Genomic DNA, 21,740 nt, shown 5'->3' on the forward strand with positions numbered 1-21,740 from the left:
GTAGCAGCCAAAGCTTCAAATTATGTCATCAAATGTTAAATATCATTAATTATATGATATGTTGTTATTTAATGTATCAGAGAAAAATAAAAATGCTGTCAAACATAAATGTAAGAATATTAATTGTAAAAATATCTTGATTTCAGAGACTGAAATGTAGAAATATTTATATTTTAAGATATAAAATGTAGCATTTATATATACATAATTTTTTTTTAAAGTCGGGGGTCTTACTATATAGCCCAGGCTGACCTTGAACTCATGATTTTCCTGCTTCAGCCTTCCGAGTGCTGAGATCACATGCTGGTGACAGTACGTTAAGTTACACAAATAATCTATTTTTTTTTTTTTGGACAGGGTTTCTCTGTATAGCCCTGGCTGTCCTGGAACTCACTCTGTAGACCAGGCTGGCCTCGAACTCAGAGATCCGCCTGCCTCTGCCTCCCAAGTGCTGGGATTAAAGGCGTGTGCCACCACCACCCCGCACAAATAATTTTTTAAAGTAATATTCAGCACACAAGATTAACCAACCAAACAAGGAAACATAATAACGTACACATGAACCAACACAAAAATCAGAATACGCAACAAATAGGAAGAGCTGGTGCTTAGGTATTACAAAGGGAAAACCCCAGACATAGAATGCAAAACATCTGTGCAGAGCACACAGATATAAAAGCTGGACTTAGCCAATGAGCCAGGTGTAGTGATTTATACCTATATCCTGGCACTTGAGAGGAGATGTGGGAAGACCAAGGCTAAATCGGAGGTCAGCCTGGGCTTATAGCAACTTTGTCTCAAAAACAACAACTTTCAGGGGTAGTGGAAACAGTGTAAATGTGGAAGGCAATGCAGCTTCATGTTGAAAAAGAACTAGAATTCTGCAAATGAAATTCAGGGATTAAGACTGAAATTGCAAACAAACATATGAATTCAACCCAGATTAGATATAGCTGAAAAAACACTGGGACTTGAGAGACAGAACTCTTCAGAATGTAATGTTGAAGAGACTCGGGGAGAGGAGGGCGGCGGGGGGCGGGGGGTAGGGGGGCAGGAAAACACAGGAAGCAGTCTGAGAGGTGCCACAGTAAATTTAAGATGGCAAATTGACCTGTACCACAAAAATTCTCCCACAAATAAGCAAACGAGTTTGGAGACAGTGGCTAATATTCCCCAAGCCTGACTCACTTCTGTTGGGGGTTGGCCTGATGCACAGCACATTCAGTTGCCGCTTTCTGTGCCCAGAGCTCTGGTTACCGCCTGGACGCTAGCATTGTTATGATTACTGAACCAGCTCCTGTGTCAATGTTGTGTAAAGAATGCTCCCCACTTATCCCTGACTAGCTAATAAAGAGCTGACCAGGCTATGGTTGGACAAAAGATAGGAAGGATGGACTTTGATTCCAGGGGTCCCAGGGAGAGAGAAGGAAGAGAAGGACCATGAGGGAAGAAGGTGAAGACCAGGAGGATTTGCTATGAGGTCTCAATGAGAGAGCAGGCATGAGGTCACACATGGACCAGAGCAAGCCAGGGAAGGACCAGACTGCTAAGTCACAGGGCATTAGAGAGGTAGAATAGCCCAGCCTAGGTTTAAAGCTTGCTAATAAATTGAATAGGTCTTTGTGTCGGTCATTTGGGATAGAGCAAGAACAGATATGGCTGTCATCTTTGAATTAACGCCTACACTTTTCAAGGCCACAGACACAACCAAGGCAGGTCACACACCTGTGAAGAGCTGTGACTGTAGGGGTGTGTGAATTTGGACGTCTAGCTTTCTGTCTGCCACATTTCCCTTGACAGGCTGAGGTAGGGATGAAGCTCAGCAAAGGCTCGCTGTATGTTGGTCTTCTCACCCCCAGCCCCCAGGTTTGTATACCTTCATCCTTAAGCGCTCCTTAAGCTTTGAATGTTGGTCTTCACGAGTTGCCTCTCTTTCTTAAGCCTTCTTCAGTAATTCATAAGCAGCTCCTCTACTCTGAATAAACAGGACATTGAGATTCTGCCATCATAGACCATTGGATACAATTGTTCATAGAATTCTGAGGTTACCTTTGAAATCTGAGGCATAGTGGGGTTTTTTTCCCCTTTTGAGAAATGGTCTTAAACACAGGTGGTGGTGGTGTTTAATCACACACACACACACACACACACACACACACACACACACGAAACCAGATAAAAAAGTAACTCACCAAAACGCAACGTAATCAATAAAACTAACTCATCAAATACAGAAACATAGAGTACTATGCACTCTCAATAGTGTGAGGAAATTCCATCATTAACAGCATGCTACCGAGAGTACAAACTAGCATGCCCCTTTCAAAAAGACATTTAATACAGTGTGCTCACACCCTCAGCTAAGTAATTTCTCTCTCTGTGAATATGTCACAGGAAAAAAAAACAAAAAACAAAAACCAATAACCCAAGTTGTCGAAAGAGTACAGGCACAATGAGCCAGTGGGGAGAACTTGGAGAGAAATTTAATATCCACTAATAGTAAAGTGTTGGGATAAATGAAGGAACTTGCAAATACCAAATTACCCATTCACTAAAATTATATTCACCATGAGTTTGAATCATAGATATCATTTGTTCTAGTATTACCTGGAAAAAGGATTAAAATTAAAATCACACACACAATATGATCTCAATTATATTTTAAAATGAGCCAAGGAAACCACTAAAAACCGTAAAAAAGCCAACTATGAGCAGGGTATAGATAGACTTGTTTATTCTTGATACCTCCACAACTATGCATTAATTACTTTCTCAAATAGAAACATAAATATTATTCTCATCAATCACTGTAAAGATATCTTAAAATAAAGCTCTATAAAGATAACTCCATTCACTCAACACAACTGTTGGAGCTCTCCAGCAGTTGTTCTCAGAACTAGGCTTGTGTACGCATATGGCTGGCACCCGTGTAATTAGTTTGAACCTGTGAGTTGCTTTCTCAGAATGAGACGCCCTGGAAAGAAGGCAAATCATTAGACCTTTTTCCTGCCTCCTCGATTTTCCACCAACAAGCTCCGGCAACCAGGAAGACGGAAGAGTACCCCAGAAGCACGGAGCATGAAGAGACAGGCTAACCGCCCAGCTGCCAGGCCTGGCCTCCTCAGGGAACCTCTCTGTAACCCTGGCAAGCATCTGACTGCTCTCTGCCTTGGTTTCCTTCCTTACATGACGAGCAAGGACGGCTGACCAGGGAACCCTAAATCTCCTTGCATTCTAGTTTCTGGGGAAAAAGCAAAGACAAAAAACCTCAATAGCTCTCAACTCTTTAAAATGCTCATATAAATTATCAGTTTAAAAGTAAAAGGAATAGTATTTTTTAAATGTCCCTTGTAATAGCAAATCTTCCTGTATAGGGTTTTGTTTTCTGTTTGTTTGTTTTTTTGTTTTTGCCGTTGTTGTTAATCTGGACATTGGTGCATCGATTGATTAACCTCACCGAGAGCCAGGTGTATTAATATAATGAAACTAGATTGCTCTAATCTAAGGCAAGAGATCAGTTAGTTTACTGAAAAATTAATTAGAAATCTAAAATATAGTTTTTCAAGTTTCATCACTTACTTAAAAGTGCTTAAATTGCTTTGCCCCCACTCCCGAAACATAAGAAGATGAATATTCCCCACTCAGTCTGTTTTAAAGCACGAACACATCTCCCTCTAAGCTTGGGAAATCCAAAAGAGAAATCTAAATCAACGAACTCTTACTGAACCTCTTCAGAGACCACTCCATGACCTGAAGACACACTTCATTCACTTTCCGAAGCGGCAAGTCGGACAATGACTGCTCGGCGCAAAAGTGGCTTCTATCATGGCAACTCCAATTCTGCTGACTCTAGACCCGCCTCACCCTCTTCCCATCCTACAGAGATGCTGCTCATGCTCATGCTGATGCTGATGCTGATGCTGATGCTGAGGCTGAGGCTGAGGCTGAGGCTGAGGCTGAGGCTGAGGCTGAGAGGCTGAGGCTGAGGCTGAGGCTGAGGCTGAGGCTGAGGCTGAGGCTGAGGCTGAGAGGCTGAGGCTGAGAGCCTGAGGCAGATGAAGCCCTGTACAGGTTAAGTTCTCGGTTTTAAAGCAGATGGGAGCAGAAGTACAGATCACCCTGGAACTTGACTCACCTTTCTATGATCTGGGATAGCACCTGAAAAGCTCCTCTAAGCTCCAACTAGTCCAGCACAAAGAAAGTTTCTAGTACCCTGTTCGTGCTTGCCTCCTACCCAGAGATGGCTTTCCCAGTTAGCAAACTGAAGCTGAAATTCACAGCCCCGTACTTGGTTGTCCAAGAACACCATTCAAGGCTGGCTATTTTGCCTCTTTCTTTTTTACTTAGATATTATTTATTTACCTCTTATGTCATGTGCATTGGTGTTTTGCCTGCATGTATGTCTGTGAGGGTGCTGGATCCCCTGGAACTGAAGTTACAGACAACTGTGAGTTGCTGTGTGGGTGCTGGGAATTGAACCAGGGTCCTCTGGAAGAGCCATTGTTAACCACTGAGCCATCTCTCCCGCCCCCTTACCTTTTTCTCTCTCTTTTTTTTTTTTTTTGGTTTTTCAAGACAGAGTTTCTCTGTATAGTCCTGACTGTCCTGGAACTCACTCTGTAGACCATGCTGACCTAGAACTCAGAAATCCGCCTGCCTCTGCCTCCCAAGTGCTGGGATTAAAGATGTGCGCCACCACGCCCGGCTACCTTTTTCTTAAATAAGCATCTCCAAACCACATAAGTAAATCCCTGCAGAACTCAATCTCCACCCTCTCTTTCCTACCCTGCTGTTGCCCACCAGCTAGGGCCCAAGTAGCGGGCTCAGGTGCTCCTGTAGGGTAGGCTTGCTGCCAAAGATGGTTCTGCTACCCGCACTTAGGGTAGATCCGTTAGATCTACACTGCCGGGGGTGGGGGGGGATTGAGACAGGAAGAACGGCTTCAAAAACGGATCTAACAATACGATTACTGAATGAGTATGCGTGCTGACTGGGAATGTTAATTCTGACCTGAAATTATTTATATGGAAAGTTCTACATTTATTAAGTCGCTTTTACTGAAAAGAATCAAGCGACACTAAATAAAGCCTTTCCCAGAGAGTTACACTACAGCATGATACACACTATCCAGGACTCCCAAGAACAGTGCTCCTCAGGCAGGAGTAACTTTCCTCCCAGGGGGCATGGGTTGATCTCTGGAGATGCTACGGGTTTTTACCATTTGGAAAAGGGTGGGCTACACAAGGCCTCCAGCATCCGATGGGGAGAAGCCACAGACATAACTAAACGCTAGACAAGGTGTTTCTGCGAGGAAGGCTGTTGCTATTCCTTTAACAAACAATCTCCAAGTCTGAGAACTGCAGTTAGGAGTCTTGAGAGCCTGGCAGTGGTGGCGCACGCCTTTGATCCCAGCACTCGGGAGGCAGAGGCTGGCAGATTTCTGAGTTCGCGGCCCGACTGGTCTACAGAGTGAGTTCCAGGACAGCCAGGGCTACACAGAGAAACCCTGTCTCGAAAAAACCAAAAGAGAAAAAGAAAAAAAATCTGTCTTGAAGTAACGAGCATTCGTGGAGACAGACAGAGACTCCCACTGTAAAATAACAAATCTCTAGACCTTGGGAGAGAGCGTGTGAAGGCGTAAGTTGAGAGGTGGCTCACAAAGAGCTATAGTCTGACATCCACTACTACCCCACTATAAAAAGCAATGAAGCCTCTGAGAGTGGTTCTCAGCCTTCCTGATGACATAATCCACTAACACAGTTCCTCATGCTGTGGTGACCCTCAACCATAGAGGAATTTCATTGCAACTTCATAACTGTAATTCTGCTACTGTTATGAATCATAATGCAAATAGCTGATGTATAGGATATCTGATATGTGACACACACACACCCCAAAGGCTCACAATCCACAGGTTGAGAACCACTGCTTCAAAGAGGGGGAAGCTAGACGTGATGGAACATGTCTGTGATCCCAGCACAAAATAAACTCAGAAAGGAAAAATCTCAAGTTCAGGATCATCCATGAGCATAGGGTTACATAGCGAGACCCTGTGCAAAACAAAAACAAAAACAAAAACAAAAAGATTGAAGCCTCCAGATGTGTATGGATCATGGGTCTGAAGTGACGTTTCAAGGAGTGCCACAAAAGTCACGCTGCCAACCCAGCAGCTTCTAGCCCTGGCAGTCCCAGCACAGAAGAGGCAGCTTTTCATTCTCTAATGAGGCTTAAAGAACAAAGACCCCTGAAGACAGAACAGTGACCTACATTCACATTCAGGACAAAGTGATGGGTAACAGACTGTTTCCCCCTGAGACCAGTTTTCAAACAGTGCAAGGCCTGCCTGGAGCAGCTAGCTGCAAGTGGTGACAAGGACCGGAGGACCTGAGAGGGGAGGGAGAGGGCGACGAAATGGGCAGCGGAGACACGAAGTGCATCACCTACTCCAAGGACCTGCAGTTGCATGCAGAACAGGAGAGATGCAGGGAGCAAAAGGAGGCACATTCTTGGCCTGAGGAAGATTACAGCCAAGCTCAGCTCAGGTGAAAACACGTCAGGAATGCTAGAAGGAATGGGGGAGGGGTGCAGGGCTGGCCAGCTGCTGGGGCAACTAGAGGAGCTCCCGGAACCTGGAACGGGGCGATGCCCACACTTACATCTAAAGTCCAACACGAAAGTCTCTCAGGCGGCACGTCTCTAGTGAACGAATGGAAACCTGTCCAGGTGGACACCTCGTCCCTTCTAAGGGCTCTAAAACCCGGTCTGTTCGCCCAGACACTTTTGCTAACTGCCATTTCCCTCAACTGGAATCCTGTATCATCCTTACCTTACGCTTTCTCTGTTGCTGGTCTCCTTTAGTATTTCTTCCCTTTCCTCACTACTGAGCACATTCATTTCTGAGCTCACCAAGTTTTCTATGAAGTTTTTCTAACAGGTCTACTTCTAGAAAAAGACTGTTGAGAATGGAGGTGGAGGTGGGGGTAGGCGTGAGGGTCCAAGTATATAACAAAGATAATGCCACGTAGTTTTAAAAGAATTTAAGATGGAAATCAGAAACAATTTGAAGAAGAAAAAGTATATTGTATATCAAGAAGCTGGAATTAAGCTGTTACCAGAAACTGCTAGAAGTCAATGTCAAGAGATAAACACACAGAACAAATGGAAATTCTCCACTTCTGGTTTTAAAAGAAAGCCACAATTCTATAGATTTTTGTTTTTTCAAGCATGTTACTGGATTTCCTTTTTTGGTGCCCAAGCTGCCATTGTACTCATCTCATGAACTCTCACAGGTCCTGCCGGGGAAGGGCTGTGTCTTAGACTACATTTTCCTGATTGGAGTATCTATAACAAAGACACACTTAAATATTTGCCATTATATTGAGAATGTATAATTTTCTGGACGGTGGGAATCAAGATCGGAGGATAATTCTTCAAATCTCGTAACAGATCTCTCGACCATTTGGAGATTAAGGAGCCTGCTTTGGTCCTGGTGTCAGTGTGAGCTGCCTGGCTGAAGTAAGCTTAACTGGCCCCATCTTTCTTCCTTCTTCATTCCGTCCTTCCTGAGTTGGCTGTCCATCTGTCTGTCTGTCTGCTTCAACTTAGATCCCACTTTTTAGCACTAAGGTTTTGCCACATACAACTTTGTTCCATTTTCTGTTACAAATAGCAAAGTTCTTTCTCTTCATTATTCTGCCGTGTTCCAGTCAGACCAACTCTCAAGCATTCAATCTTAAATTGCCCGGTGTGGAGAGACAAGCTCTTCTCAACGCCACACCATAATCTACAAAGTTAAAATGCAGTTTTCTCCGGAAGTTGAAGACCCATGATATTCTCCCCTTCTTGTGTCTATCTACTTCGCCCCCCACCACACCACACTCCCACCTCTGCCTCCCCAGCCCGCGCAGTACACTAGGCTCCGGTTTGGCAAAAAAAAAAAAAAAAGAGTCCTTTACATATTAGGTTCTTCGTGAATAATAATTACAGTAACAGGGTCATAACACAGCTTCCTCAAACATCGGAAATACTCAACAAGTACCTGTCAAACGTCAAACAAGTACCTGAAAACGTCACGGCACACCCGTCTTTGCGCATAGTAGGTGCTTAACGAGCATCTCTGAAATGAAGAAGACTGTTGTCCTGTTGCCCTGCACACAGTAGGGCCTCCAGTAAAAAGGGCCACAAAAACCGAATGGCAGGCAGCACTCGTTCTTAGAGAACCTGGCAGAGAGGACATTCATCAAAACCCAGGCACAGATCCATGAATGGAAATGCAAACCTCTCGAGGTAGCGCTTTCCAGAGTGCAGGAGAGGCGCGTGACAGCGCGGCCGCGGCAGGAATCGCGCTCTTTTGGGAAGCTGTACCTACCTCTGTTCCGGGGTAAGCTGAGCAGCCGGAATCTAGGGGCTAGAAAGCCCCCCTTGCCAGGATTGTCCCCCGCAGGGGAGCACCTGGAACGCTCACCACAACCCCCTCTTTGGGTAACCACCCATCCAGGTTTCTCCAAGGAATCAAGAGTAGCACGGAGAACAAAAGCAAAAGCCCGCCGGGCTTCCGATTCTTTTTCTGATGGAGATCAAGCCGGCTAGAGGCAGAGGGAGCCGGCCGGGACTGAGCAGTGATGTCAGCCCCCAGTCGCTGCCCGCACTGCCCTCCCTCCCCAACCGTTGCGGGCTCGGAGCAGCCCAGCTGGAGAAAGCAGCGCGGTCCTCTCCCTCCCGGGGCCACCGACCCCACAGAAGGGGCGCCTCTTTCGGGTGCGGTCGGGGCAAAAATGCAAGGCTAACCCTTGAACAGGGGACAGAACCAGACCCTCACATCCAAATCAGAACTCGCGAACCGCCCCTCCGCCACCCCGAACGCGCGCTGTCCCCAAGGGGTGGGGTCCCCTCCCGGCGCCCAGCCCCTAGGTCGTCTTCGTTCGCACACACCCACGGAAGAGCCCAGCGGCCACCTTCCCAACCCAAACTGGGGAGCCAGGGACAGCACCCGCGCACGGTGCGCGGAAGAAGAGGTCACCGAGGGCGGCCGGGGTGGGTCCCACCGGAGACGGTGGCCGGCGTTCCGAAAGTCGCGAGTTGGGTGTCTGCTCGGCCTCGCGGGGGTGCGGGGACGCAGGGGGGGGGGTGGAAATCACGGGTCAGGTGAGGCTGGGGTGCAGAGTGAGCCGGGAAGTCCCCGGTCCTTTGCCAGTTCCCAGCTCTCCGGAGCCGGCTGAACTCCGCGAGGCGCGGGCAGCGAGAGAAAGAAAGCGGGCAAGCAGGGAGCCACTCACCGAGGCAGACGGAGCGCGGCGGCCCTTTGTCTGCGGCCGCGGCGCCGGCGCTCTCCGCCCGGTTGGTTGCACCAGCCCTGGCGCGGCCGAGCTCCCGCCGGCTCCCCGACAGTCCGGCTCGGGCTCGAGCCCCGCCCCCGCCCGCACTGCCCCCGCCGCGGCTCCGCCCCCAGCCCCGCCCCTGCCCCGGCCCGCGGGCCCCCACCTGCTGCGGCGGGGACAGCTGGAGCCTGGGCCACCGCACCCGGGACCCAGCTGGGGACCCAGACCGGGAGGCGGCCTCTCCTGAGCAGCCAGGCTTCTGTAGCTCCTGAGTGGACGCCCGGTCCCGGGGACAGCCTGGCCTTCCCGCCGGGCACCTGCTCTTCAGAGCCCCTGTCGCTCTTGTAGCGGGTCCTCACTCCTGCAAGGGTTGGAGGTCCCCTCAAAGCCCGCTCCCGAGGAAGGGATGGCGGGATGTGCGGCTCTCCCTGAGACCCCGGCTGGAGCTTAGTCTTTGCTTCGGGTCAGCCTCTTCTACCAAAGCCGCGGAGACTGAGGGCGGGGAGAAAGAGCCGGTTGGAACTGGACCGCTCCAGGCAGGGGGAAACCTGAGTGGGCGGGAGCCACCCCTGGCCGAGGGGTCTTGGGGGCGCTACGGGAGCTCAGGTCACTAGGAGGCCTTGCGTGTGCGGCAGATCTCCTAGGCTGCTCATTCGTCCTGGTTCGCCGGGTCTAAGTAAAACTCTCAGATGGGAACCGAGACTTTGGTAGCCAGAAAAAAAAAAAAAAGAAGCCTCAGACCCCAAACTTGCTAGTGACTGGTGTTTGAGCCGTCTTCCAGCAGGTAGATGCGTCATTGTGTGACCGCATTCCTTTAAAACGGGAAGCTGCTCTCCGAAGCTATGGGGTAGGGGTGGGGGTGGGGGAACGTGATGAACTAAATATTGTATAATGAGGTCACCAGTGTCTTTGGCTGCCCGTGAATTCTCCCTCCTCGCAACCAAAGCACCCAGAGAGTGGGGGCTGCGCTTGAACACTTAATCAAGTCTAATGTACCATGTGTTTATTTCTGCCTCGTCCTGGGCCGGAGAGCGGTACAATTTGTGGTACTTAATAGATACTCAATAACTGGTGAAATTATGTGGGTTGTATAATCGCACTAAGGGTAACATGGATAAAAATGTAAAACTTAGAAACGGTGGGATTGCTTTGGAAGCTGTAACAAGCGCTTAACTCGGTGGTAGTCCTATAAAGGGAACAGATGGGAGCTGGAATCTCTGTGCAGATATCCTTGTCATTAATCCTATGTAGGTAGGTAGCCAAGAGGTTTGGGACTAACTATAGAGTTAGATTGGAGAGAGGAGTTACCTGGACTTGGATTGATCTAAAAGAGGAGGTAAGGCTAGGGATGGTGTGTCTGTAGTCAGACATTTCAACGCGCCTTCCCTAGAGAACATTTTAATATTCTGCTTACTTAATTTTCATTACAAATAAGTGTTATCAATTCAGCAAGTGTGCATAAATATGAAGTGTTCTGTGTTGATATATTCCTTTTTCTAACATCTCTGCTAGGATGGAAGAAAAAGAGGCCTCAAGATGCTCGTTCTATGCAAAAGAGACAAAAGGGCAAATATTCCCCCTCCCTACAAGTAAATCCATGTATCACCTGAGGGTCTGGTGAGTGGGCACCGCAGGTGTGACAACTGGAGGCCTCGGGGTCTCCCTTCTGTGTGTTTTAGCTCGGAGTCTGGGGTCTGGAAACTGCTCCTTACGACAGTGTGCTTGTCCACGTGAGTAATTTATCTCTTCCATTTGGCCACGAGAGAAATATAATTTTCTCCTTGTGATGAGCGTGAGTGAATGGATCATGCATAGCAAATGCATGATCCTCCAAACTGTGGGATGAGAGACTATGAAATATACATTCGAATATCAGGGTCCAATGCTGCAGAACTCCAGGGGCGGGATCAGAACCGAGAGCCTACCTAGACTCCTCCCGTCAGGCTTGTAACGTGGGGGTGGGGGGAGGGTCTTCCTCCTGCTGATGCTGCTCTTAGGAAACTAGTGAGTCCTTATTTTCATTCCTCAGAGGAGGCTCCTGAAGAAATAGCTGGAGGAGGCAAATGTTAATCACTGAGAGTAGCCGCCAGGACGACGGAGTCACTCTATCCTGTGCCCCACTGCCTGTGTCTGGACACACCAACTACCTCAGTGGCTAGCCAGGGCACCAACCTCTGTGTAGTCCTGGAGGATAGGGGAACAGGTAAATACCCTGCCTGCCAGATTCATACCGGCGCATTCCCTTTGACTCCGGTTTAGGAGGTGAGGAAAACTAAAACCCCCAGACTACCTAACAGTGGCTTCTACTCAGTGCCCTCCGCTCCAGGGAGGAGCTGGCTTTTTTGCCTGTGTCCTCTCTCCCAAGATGAGGACTGATCCGACTTGAGAAACCTATGAATCCTGGACTTTAGCGGTAGAGCCCTCAGCAAGGGCATAAAAAGCAAACCTCTGTCCCTTTGCAAAGTCCCCTCCCCGCCCCTCCTGCGTCCCCCTCCCCCTCCCCACCCTTTCCCCTCCCCCACCCCTCCTGCCTCCACATCATTCTACCCCATGCCCCACTGCATAAGTCTGGACACAGACTCCCACAGTGGCTAGCTAGGGTACCAACTTCTCTGTAACTCCTCTGTCCTCTTTCCCTCTTTCCTTCTCTCCCGCCCTCTCCCTTTCCCACTTCCTCTTCCTGTTTCTCTCTTTTTCTTCCATCCTCTTTCAGTCTCTCTGTCCCTCCTCTTCTCTCTGTTTTTTAGCCCTGTTGGATCTGAAGCAAGTGCCACTTGTGAAACACATACATACTCACACATGAACACACATGCACACACACACACTCACACACACACACACACACACACACACACACACAGTGTTCAAGCCCATCTGTAGGGAAATGAGGCAGACTATGGGAGGGATTATTACAGCTTCAGTCTGGCCTAAGGCTTCAGGCTTCAGGCCTACCAATCAGAGGCCACGCCCTCCCCTCTGTCATTTCAGGCTGCTCTAGAAATAAATGCCTTTGTTCTATGGCGAAGATGAAATCCAAGATGCAGGTGCAGACCTGGAGACCGGAGGCAAGTGGCTCTTTGTTTTGGGTTGCACAGTTTTAACAATGGGCTGGCCATTTGAAGCCTTCACAGTCACCAGAATTACCTAGGAAATGTTCGTGCGTAGGAAGCCAGAGTGACTACAGGTCTCTCTGCTGTCTGTCGCCTGCCTTCCCTCTGACTACTTACTATAAACACACTGTCCTTGCTCTAGGCTGCGGTTGTGAATCCAGGCTAGAGAGCAAGCTTAGGATGCAGGCATCCCTCTGTTCAGTCTCTACCCATCTCTAAGAGTTTGTTCCTTCACCAGTAAACAAACACAAATGCCCCTGCTGTATCTGAGTCGAATTGGCCTTGCGGACACGGTCTCATTTCCTCATTCCCTCAAGAACATCTTTCTACAAAAATTCTTCTCTCGCCTCTACCCGCTTTCCTCACTACAGGATTATACACAGCAGCGATCAAAACTGGTTTAAGAGCCTGCAAGATGGCTCAGCAGATAGAGGGATTGCTGCCAATGCCTAGTCACTTGTATTTGATACCCAGGATCTTACCTGGTAGGAGAGAACACACTCCAGGAAGCTGTCCTCTGACCATGTCCACCCATGCTTCTCTCCTTCCAAACAATAAACATAATGAAGAATTGTAATGGTTTGTCATCGATGGCCTTTCCAAAGTAAATCTGGAGCTAGGCATGGTCCCAAAAAGAGAGAGGCAGAGGCAGGGGTGATGTGTTGGAAAGGCGGTCGCATCTGGAAGTACCACACTAGGCCTAAACAGTTCCATGTGTAAGAGGTTTAATTGAGAGGGAGTAGGGGTAGTGGTGCGGAAAGAGAGGGGGGAGAGAGAGAAAAAGAGAGAGCAAGGTGGAGGAATGATCCCATGTATATATATGGGTTGTGACGTAACAGCCACAGGTAAAGGTGGGAGGTGAGCCCAACGGATTCTGGGAATATGGTGCTGTTGCCCTGGCAACAGGTCTGTGGACCTGCCCATGTATCACCACAGGCTCTGGATGCTAACAAGGGGGATCAAGAGTTCAAGACCATTGGTTATTTAGGAGTTGGGGGGACAAGTGTGGCTATAAGAAACCCCACCTAAAAAGAAAACTAAATGTCCAATCCAGAGCAGCACAAAAAAATACCCTTGGACCTTTCTCTAGCTGTTTCTCATCTCTCATTGGTTCTTCACAATAAAATCTGGCAAAACAACGTTTCTACACACTTGGTCTAAGCCACTGCTGTCACCTGGGTGAAGGACAGCCACTGGCCTCTTTGTCTAAACCACTGCTATCACCTGGGTGAAGGGGGAGCCAGTGGCCTCTGTGTCTAAACCACTGCTATCACCTGGGTAAAGGGCAGCCAGTGGCCTCTGTGTCTAAGCCACTGCTGTCACCTGGGTGAAGGGCAGCCAGTGGCCTCTGTGTCTAAACCACTGCTATCACCTGGGTGAAGGGGGAGCCAGTGGCCTCTGTGTCTAAGCCACTGCTATCACCTGGGTAAAGGGCAGCCAGTGGCCTCTGTGTCTAAACCACTGCTATCACCTGGGTGAAGGGGGAGCCAGTGGCCTCTGTGTCTAAGCCACTGCTGTCACCTGGGTGAAGGGCAGCCAGTGGCCTCTGTGTCTAACCCACTGCTGTCACCTGGGTGAAAGGCAGCCAGTGGCCTCTGTGTCTTTAAAGCTCGTGATCTGTTCTTGGGCTTTAAGTGCAGTTCATCTTTCCTTTCTTCTTAAAATATTTTCTCTTTTCTCCCAGCATTCTTCTGATTTGCTTCCATCTTACTGGCTTTTCAGGGAACAGTAAATGCCAGCTCCTTATCCCAGCAGACAGCGTACAAAATAAAAAGTGCTAAAGGCATTGCCAGGAAACTCGAGAGCGGGGCAAAGATGCTATCACTACCGTTAACCTTGTTTTAGAGATTAAATTAAACAGTGAGACAAGAAAAAAAAATAATAGCTATGACTACTAACGAGAAATAGATGTAGGTCTTGTGTATGCTATAATTATACAACTAAAATGTCAGACTTGGGTTTGGTTTTTCAGTGCTATTAAAGAAACAGCGAGATGATTCAGTGTGAAAGGGCACCTGACCAGGAGCCTGATGACCTGAATTCTATCCCTAGGATCCACATAATGAAAGGAAAGAATCAATGGCTGCACTTTTTTTGACCTTTGACCTTCACGGGTGTACCCACTAGCATGCACATGCATGCACACGCAAACACACATATAATATAACATAAAGATTATAAATGTTCCTAGAGTACCAACTATGGTAGTACATCCCTGTGACCTCAGTGCTTGGAAGCAACGACAGGAGGACTGGGAGTTGGAGGCCAGCCTCTGCTACATAGCAAGACTCCATCATTAAACAATTTAAGGACTTCTAGGGAAAAAGACAGACTAGAGGCTGCCTCTGTGTGAGTCAATGCAAGCCTTCAGAATAAGAAACTTTGGGGGGGGGGGGGAACAGTGTCTCTCTGTATAGCCTTGGCTATCCTAGAACTCACTCTCTAGGCCGGCTATGAATTTACAGAGATCCCCCTACCTCTGCCTCCCAAGTGCTGGGATTAAAGGACCGAGCCACCACTGCCCAACCAGAATAAGAAACTTCATCAAAAAGAGAACTCAAGGAAGAAGAGTTTCAGAGACACGCAAAAGAAGTGAAGCGACCAGAGGAGAGCCGAGGCAGAGACAGAAAACCCAGAGCAGTAAGCTGAGCACCGCTCCCTCCTGGAGGAAGAGACTGAAGATGCTTGAGAAAGGTGAGCCAGATAGAAAGTTCAGCCTCACCCTCAGGAACAACCCACAATGCTCAGGGGCCTCAAGTCCGGTTGTAGGTCTTGGTAAGACAGCACATCTGGTGGCGGGCAGCTCAGAAGTGGAAAGAAATCCCCTTTTGTCATCCTGTCCGACCAGGGTGGCTGAAGGCAGCCACTGTGTGGATGGAGAATCTTTTGTTTAAAAATGAGCTCCTCTGGGGCCTGAGGTCAGGGAACATCCTCAGACCTCAGCATCCACTAACCATGGTCCAGCCTGTTACAACTCTTCAATGAAGAAAGGCCCGTAAGGGCAATTGTGACAAGCAAGAGGTCCAGACCTAAAGGGCCAGGTGCCAGTGACAGGAGTCTGGCTAGGGTTGACAAGTGCATAAGGAGAAATGGCACTGCCCTTGTTGGGGGTGGAGGGATCTTCTCTACTGAAAAACTAGCCTGGAGTTTGATAGTTGTCAGTCTGAGGTCAGAAGGTGGATTACATCATCTCCAGCTCCCTGTGTTTAAAAACATTTAAACCCTACATTGCTACTCTACATTTAGCAGGATTCCTCCTTTTTTTCTCTATTTTAATTGTTTTCTTTCTTTTTTTTTTAAAAAGATTTATTTTATGTGTATGAGTACACTGTAGCTGTAGAGATGGCCGCAAGCCATCAAGTGTGTGGCTGCTGGGAATTGAACTCAGGACCTCTGCCGGCCCGGCTCGCTCCAGCGTAATTCACTGTAGCTGTCTTCAGACAGCATCAGAAGAGGGCGTCAGATCTCATTATGGGTGGTTGTGAGCCACCATGTGGTTGCTAGGATCCGAACTCAGGACCTTCGGAAGAGCAGTCAATGCTCTTACTCGCTGAGCCATCTTGCCAGCCCCCTATTTTAAGTGTTTTCAACTGTTCTCCTTATCTAATTTGTTTACACATTTTTTTTTCCATTTGAGGACAATATTTTTTATTTTCCTTTCATTCCATGTTGCCTTGTTATTAGCTTCTATACATTTAGGGAGATCTACCTCCATTTTTTAAACAACCTTATATTTGTATTTTTATTATTCTAATTGTGTTTAAACATCTTCATTATTGGGAAGTCTTTGTTGTCTACCACTACCACCCTAGTCTTTTCTCTGGCCATCTTCTCTTCTCACTTCCTTTCTATTCTTTTTGTTTCTTTCCTTTATTTCACTCACTCACTATTTTCAAACTCACCCTAATTAATTGTAGTGGTAAATTTTCTACCAGAGTCTTAGGGTTTTACTGCTGTGAACAGACACCATGACCAAGGCAACTCTTATAAGGACAACATTTATTTATTTATTTATTTATTTATTTATTTATTTATTTTATTTATTATATGTAAGTACACTGTAGCTGTCTTCAGATACCTCAGAAGAGGGCATCAGATCTCATTATGGATGGTTGTGAGCCACCATGTGGTTGCTGGGATTTGAACTCAGGACCTTCAGAAGAGCAATCAGTGCTCTTAACCACTGAGCCATCTCTCCAGCCCTAAGGACAACATTTAAATGGGCCTGGCTTGCAGGTTCAGAAGTTCAGTCCATTATCATCAAGGCAGGACTGTGCCAGCATCCACAGGTAGGCATGGTACAGGAGGAGCTGAGAATTCTACATCTTCATCTGTAGGCTGCTAGCAGATTACTCGATTCCAGACAGCTAGAATAAGAGTCTTAATGGCCCACACCCACAGTGACACACTCCAACAAGGCCACACCTCCTAAAAGTGCCACTTCCTGGCCCAAGCATATACAAATTATCACAAGTACTTTGGCCATTTTCAGTTGTCTAGTCACTAGTAATATATTAATGGGCTATAATTAATTTTTTTTCTGAATACTTCCATATAGCATATGTTTTCGTGTTGATATCGGTATAGCAGTTTGTTTTCCCTTTGCTGAATGGTAGTGGAAGTTCAGCCCCCAAGAAAAGGCTGTCAGTAAGAACTCCACCACCACTGCAAACAAACCAGCAGAGATAGCCAATGCAATTGATGTGCAAATCTCCATATAAGATTCAAGAAATGTGGGAAAGCAAGGTGGCTCTCCAAACATGCATAATTCACAGATACAAAAGTGCTAAAAGACTACGAGAAGGTCATCTAAAGTGATGAGGAAGAGTGTGCGTGGGCAAAAGGACACTGAGACATGAAAGAGGAAAAGAATCTAGAGGAAGAGGCTGCAAAGGGGAACAGGGAGATGGTGGATGTCATAATGGCACCTGTAGTGGTTTGGAGCACAATGGCCCCTGTGAGCTCATGTGTTTGAATGCTTAGTCCTTTGTGGAACTGTTTGAGAAGGATTAGGAGGTGTAGCCTTGTTGGAGGAGGTGTGTCATTGGAGGTGGGGCTTGGGTTTCAAAACACTCTTGCCATTCCCAATTCTCTCTCTGGCTCCTACTATTAATCAAGCTTCAAGCTCTTAGCTGTTCCTGCTGCCACACCTTTGCTCCACCATCATGAACTGTAATTCTCTGAAACTGTAAGCCCAATTCAACTCTTTCTCTCACGATGCCTTCATCATGATGTTTTGTCACCACAAAAGAAAAGTAACTTGCAGTATCTAATATGTTCTATGCTGATTTTTTAAAAATTAAAAAGCAAATCTTTAAAAAATATTTAAATTTTTTTATGGTAAAAGTGATTGGTGACCTGAAAAAGAAAACAAACCGGTTGTTAAGTTCAATCCAGAACTGCCAAGAAAAGTCAGGAATATAGGCAAAAAAAAAAGTCAGTAAAAATCAACAAGAAAGTCAGCAGTGTGAATGGAAAGATGAGCAACATGAAAGTAACATTCTGCAGGGAAACTGGGATTTTAAAAAATGAAGAGATGTTTGAAATAAACTCATCAGTGCATCAAATGAATCCGCAGTGGAGAGCATCACCAGTAGACTTGACCAAGCTGAGCAAAGATTATCAGAGACAGAAGAAGAGGTTGATAAAATGCCGCATTTCAGTCATCGATAAAGGGTGAGGGCAAATGAGCATCAAGAATTCTGGGATACAATCAAGAGAGCAAATCGTAGAATCCATGGAATACAAGGAAGGAGCTGAGATACACTCTAAAAACCCAAACCTAGAGACATGTTCGAAAACAAGAAATATTTAGAATCCCAAATTTGGGGTGCCAAATGGTCGTGACCAAAGAAGAACCTTTCGGTTGTATAACATGCAAAGATGTGTGTGTCTGTGTGTCTCTGTGTGTGTTTGTCTGTATGTATACATCAACAAAACAACACTAAATGTTTTAGGAGAAGAACCAGGTATTGTAGCAAGCGCCTTTAATCCTAGCACTTGGGACGAAGAGGCTAGCAGATCTCTGTGAATTCAAAGCCAGCCATGGCCTTGTATTCTCTAGGATGAATTCCAAGCCAACCAGGAACACATAGATAACACCTTGCCTCAAAAAAATAAAAAAGTTTTAAGAGAAAATGTTGGGTCATCTACAAAGGCAAAATATCAGAATAATATCAGAACTCTCATTAATCACCTTAAGGCCAGAAATGTTGGAGTGACATATTCCAGGCTTTGACAGTAACTGCCAACCAAGACTGCTACATCCAGCAAGCTATTTTTTATAAAGTTGTTGGAGAAATAAAGACATTTTAAGCAAGAACAAACTAAGGCAGATCAAACTACCAAGCCAGCAGATATTCAAAGGAACCCTCTATACACAGAGAAGGAAGAAAATCTCACTCATGAGATTATTGGGAAGAATAACTTTCATAAGAGCAATACTGAACAAGGGAAGTGTAGAAAGATATTATCCAACATCATAGCACAGGGGTTCTCAACCTTCCTAATGCTGCAACCCTATAATGTAGTTCCTCATGTCATGGTGACCCCCAACCATGAAATTATTTTGTTGCTACTTCATAACTAATTTTAAAATTGTTGTGCATAACAAAGTAAGGAACTGATGTGAAGGCTATCTGATATGTGACCCCAGTGGGGGACTGAGACCCATAGTTTGAGAAGCACTGCCTTAGCACAGTAATCCTGAAATCCCCTAACAGTGATGGGGAGAGAGGGGAGAGCGAACAACACAATCAGCCTGATGAACAGCCAACAAAATTATAGACATTAGTAAACATCTTTCAATTACAACCTTACAGGTAAACATCCTCAACTCATAGATAGATAAATACATAAATAAATAAATAATAGTCTTGGCTAACTGAATTTAAAAAAATAAACAACAAACCCAGGTCTGACTGTCTGGCAAGAAATATACCCCATTAGTAAAGGCATCCACAGACTGAGTCTCAAAGGACAGAGAACACCCTGCCGAGGGAATGGATACCCAAACTAGGATGGCACAGCTATCCTGATATTTAATACAGTAGATTTAAGAGGAAACTCTATAGCTCTGAGTTCTTACACTAAAAAGAAAGATCTGAAATAAATCATCCAATGGTGCGCTTCAGGGTCTGAGAAAAACAAGAACAACCCGAAGTCAAAAAGAAGCAGATGACAAGAAATAATAAATCTCAGGGAATAAGTTAATAAAATGGAGAGCAATAGAATAATGTGTAAAATCAATCAATCAAATAGCTGGTACCTTTAAAAAAATCAATAAGATTGTTAAATTTCTAGTCGAGCTAACTAAACAGAAAAAGGAAAAAAATCCAAACTCATAATACAAGAGACCAAAGGGAACATACTAATTGTAAATATTCCAAAAAGCCTGGAAAAACTAGAGGAAAATAGACAAATTCCTAGATAGATATGACTGAACAGCAAAATAAAATCAAAACAGTATTGACAACTTCAGCATCTCCAAAGAGATCAATGAGATTGAAGCAGCAATCAAAAAACAAAAAACAAAACAAACAAACAAACAAAAAAAAAACAGAGCTAGAAGGATTCACTGAAAAGTTTCATAATACCTATCAATTAAAGTGATTTATACCAGTGTTCTGGAAAACATTGTATAATTGTATAAAATAGAAAAGGAAGGAATACACCCTATAAAGTCAGCAATGCCTCAATACTAAAGCCAGATAAGGACACACAAAAAAGAAAGGAACCTGTAGGCCAACCTCCCTGGTGAGCAAAGGTGCAAAAATTCTCAATATTCATTTTGCAAACCTAATTCAAGGATGCATTACGAACATTGTGTATAGTGACCAGGGAGGTTTCATTCCAGTAATGCAGGGTTGACTCAAGATAGGAAAAGCGGTAAGTGTAATTCAACACATAAATAGACTTAAGGCCAGATACCATCTGATCTCTCAATACAGAAAATGCCTTAAACAAACATTACCTATAGCCAACATTATATTGATTGGGGAGAAAACTGAGAGCATTTCTCTAAAATTTGCAGCGAGACAAGGGTGTACACTTTCTATGTACTTATCTATTATAGTGTTCAAAGTCTTAGCTAAATGAGTAACATGAAATAAAATGGCTGCAAGTAAGAAAGAAGAAATCACATCATATATTTAATGGACAGTGTTTGTTGCAAACTGTCAAGGGAATGAGAGTGGTGTAAGTGCCCCTATACTGTACTCTCCAATTGTGTGGTTAATTTTGAATATAAAAGCCTGATTCTGCCATAATAAATGAACAGCCACAGATACTAAACCTGGGAAAAATCATGATGCCAAGAAAATGGCTTTGTAACATTGTTTTTAAAAAAGATAGGACCAAAAAGAAACAAATAGAGAGAAAATTACAACTCAGGTGTACCCAAATTTCTCACAGTTTTCTAATTTGCGCTGGGAGCAACGCCTGGTTAGAAGTTTTGAACAAGTTGGGATGTGAAAAATTGAAGACTTCTCACATCTTCCTGAGGCATACAGAAGAAAAGCAACACGTCCTGGTTTGTCCTGAGCTTAAGTTGCCTGTGTTTCTTCAATGCTCCCATCTGTCTGACGTCATTGATCTGGAATGGGGGGTGTGTTTACAAGAGTGAGAACGGAAGGCTACCTATAGATCTACGAATCACTGGTGAATACCAGTGAGTTTCAGATAATTGAACTTAATTTTATTTTTATTCTTTTAAGAACTTTAGTATTTAGTATTTCATAGAAGTCTATGAAAGCTCACATTTTTAAAAGGCAGAAATGTATTTTTGGTTGGCTATTAAGTGTTGGTTCCTAATTAGAAATGCTGGGCACTGTTCCCAGCTTTAATCTGGCAGCCCCTTTCAGCATGCTTTCCTCTGTACAAATCCAGTGGATCTCTTTGGCTGCATGCTGAGTGTAGGTCGTCTCAAATCCTAAGCAAGCACTCAGCCAAATGAAGATGTTGTCATTGTACAACAGAGCTATGGGGATGACTATGTAATATGATAACTATTGCTAACAAATGCAACAGTTTTCAAAATGAAAAATAAAAACAACATAAATAGATGTATGTGTGCGCTCTTGGGGCTCAAAAAAAGACTATGGCTAGAAACACTAGAAACAGTAAATCCAAAAGTAGATTATTCGAAAAGAATAAAACCTGTAAAAAGCTGATTCCAGAAGCAAAAAAGAAACTCCTATAGTATTGTGGGTGAAAATAGTGGAGAGGGCTGGGCGGTGGTGGCGCAAGCCTTTGATCCCAGCACTTAGGAGGCAGAGGCAGGTGGATTTCTGAGTTTGAGGCCAGCCTGGTCTAC

General features: G+C 45.5%; 1 protein-coding gene and 1 long non-coding RNA gene across 4 annotated transcripts in view; one reads left to right on the forward strand and one right to left on the reverse strand.

Moving 5' to 3' along the window:
- The window catches only part of Mapk4 (mitogen-activated protein kinase 4), a 152,401-nt gene extending 142,997 nt beyond the window's left edge, over positions 1-9,404 (reverse strand). Inside the window, exon 1 of one of the 3 annotated variants that reach the window (XM_031366015.1) lies at positions 9,276-9,404. The gene's annotated coding sequence lies outside the window, so the exon portion shown is untranslated. Of the gene's footprint in view, positions 1-8,060; positions 8,206-8,368; positions 8,537-9,275 lie in introns of those variants that run through there. The other 2 variants (XM_031366018.1, XM_031366017.1) reach the window with 2 other exon arrangements.
- A 1,425-nt stretch (positions 9,405-10,829) lies between these two features.
- LOC116087344 lies at positions 10,830-13,004 on the forward strand. Its single transcript, XR_004117380.1, has 3 exons — positions 10,830-11,047; positions 11,347-11,520; positions 12,799-13,004. It is a non-coding gene; the product is annotated as an uncharacterized LOC116087344 (long non-coding RNA).
- The last annotated feature ends 8,736 nt before the right edge of the window (positions 13,005-21,740 follow it).

This window comes from Mastomys coucha, unplaced genomic scaffold (genome assembly GCF_008632895.1).
Source record: "Mastomys coucha isolate ucsf_1 unplaced genomic scaffold, UCSF_Mcou_1 pScaffold13, whole genome shotgun sequence".
NCBI lineage: Eukaryota > Metazoa > Chordata > Mammalia > Rodentia > Muridae > Mastomys > Mastomys coucha.